General features: G+C 40.9%; 1 pseudogene; it reads right to left on the reverse strand.

The window, feature by feature from the left end:
- Window positions 1-225: 225 nt before the first annotated feature.
- Window positions 226-1870, reverse strand: LOC134480130 (urinary protein 3-like; annotated as a pseudogene).
- Window positions 1871-2153: the final 283 nt, after the last annotated feature.

Below are 2153 nucleotides of genomic sequence, written 5' to 3' on the forward strand. Positions count from 1 at the left end.
AATAAATGTAGAAAGAGTAGAAGAAGCAACTTGTGTGATGTATCTATTGTGTTGGAGGGACAGAGGGGAAAAAGGAAGGAAACCGTGATGAGATAATGAGGGAGTGCCAGGGCTAGTGGGAAACAGAGAACATCACTCCAGCCTGTTGACCTTTTGAATCATCAAAAGCTCATGCTGCCCAGGGCTATGAGGTTACAGGAACACAGGGAAGGAGTAGGAACTCACCTAAAATCCAACAGTATGTTTATTAACAGGTATATGTATATTGCAGAAAGACATGTGTGAGCAACAGTTCATTCTTACTGTCAGGCTTCCAATCTCAACAGTCCCACTGAAGCAAACATCAGCACATCTCTGGCTTCCATACTGAACTTTTCCATCTGTAGAAGAACAAAGTCAAAAGGCAAAATGTGAATATCAGTGGAAAGAGTTGTTGAGTCAGTAAAGGCTAAGATGGAAAGTACATTAGAAATATAAGCATAACTGAGGTGGGCTCACTGGGACATGATCCTTCAACCACTAATCTAACCCACAACTGGAACTTCATTTCCAAGAGTGCTGAATGGAATTTTAGAATCCAATCCCTATGGTACTAGACTATATTCACCCTGAATTTCCCTGAGGATCATCCAGACATCTTTCAGAACAATTTTTTCATCATTTGTCTGCTGGTCTATTGGTCAGTGGGAGAAATTAAGAGAAGCAAAAGGGATTTTCCTTCCTACTCTTACAGGCAAAGACATCTTCCTTCAGATTCTGCATTTGCCATCAGCATCCTGGAGATGGGTTCATCACTATAGGGCAAGCAAGATTACTTTCAGAGCTCCCAGAGCTTGCATAACTTTTTAGGTTACAGCTGAGGTACAAATCTCACCAGGTTGAGCCTGACATAAATATCCTCCACTCAAGCAAATCCCTTGAGAATAGAACAATTCACACTTGAAACACATCAAAGCTGAAAAGACAAAAGCCAATGTAACAGTCTTATTCAGGATTCAAACTCAAGCACAAACTGGAGCTGAGCTTATGGCTCTGGTGAATAAATAAGCAATAGCCAGGAAAAGAGCAGGCCATATGCTGAGATAACACATTCATGAAGGCTCATGACCACAGGACTCTACAAAGAAAATGTTGGAAAATAGATGCAACCTCATACCATGAGAATAGACTAAGTTATCAGAATGAAAAATAAAAGTTCTGATGTGGGATCCCTAATGTACCACATAGCATTATGATTCTGAAGCAACTGAGAGAGAGAGAGAGAGAGAGAGAGAGAGAGAGAGAGAGAGAGAGAGAGATGGCAGAAAGGGACAAGAGTCTGCCATTATTGGACAGGCTTGTATTCAATGCACAAAAAACAATGGGAAGCATCTCTGATACAGGAAATCCTCACAGGAATCTATTTTTAAAGTTAGTATTCTATCATACTGGATGGGATGAATCAATATTTTCATTGTTTCCATCCCGGTAATGAATTTCCTTTCCAACTTACAATCCAAATATAAGCCAATTTGCATGAAAAATGAGGAACGGCAGTTGCTTAAGCATTCCAGAGAACAGACATGAAGGGAGGTGGAAAGGAGAAAGAGAGAGATGGTGACATGGAGCAGAAGAAAGTAGAAAGAGAAGGACAGGAAAGTATCTTTGCGTATGCACAGCTGAAGCAAGGGGAGGAAGTGGATATGGATATCAGAATGAAGCAGGGTCAGATCTAATGTTATCCTATTTCATGCTACTCATATCCCCTAATCTGTAGTATCAGTGTGTTTGTCCAACAATGCCAACAACTACCATCTGCCAGGATCTTACCTTAGAGGGAGCTCACGAGAAAATACAGGCCCAGTAGGAGCAGCAAGATGTGCTTTCCCATTGCAGTGAGGTTGATCTTCAGAGAAATCAGCAGAAGAGAAGACAGAGTGCTCAGGACCTGTATCAGGAAGGCAGGTTTATATCATAGCCTAGATTAGGAAGAGCAGCTAATGGGATACCAGGAAATGGACTGAGCATATAGCCAGATGGGAGCAAAGATTTTTACTAACTTTATGGTGCTATAATTATCATCTGTAAAGTTTCTATTTAGGGAAAACTTAAATTCAAGGAAAACTGAGTCAAGTTAATCTTCCCTTGGTGCTTCCAGGTCTTTTCAGGAACCT

Source organism: Rattus norvegicus, chromosome 8 (assembly GCF_036323735.1).
Source record: "Rattus norvegicus strain BN/NHsdMcwi chromosome 8, GRCr8, whole genome shotgun sequence".
NCBI classification, from domain to species: domain Eukaryota; kingdom Metazoa; phylum Chordata; class Mammalia; order Rodentia; family Muridae; genus Rattus; species Rattus norvegicus.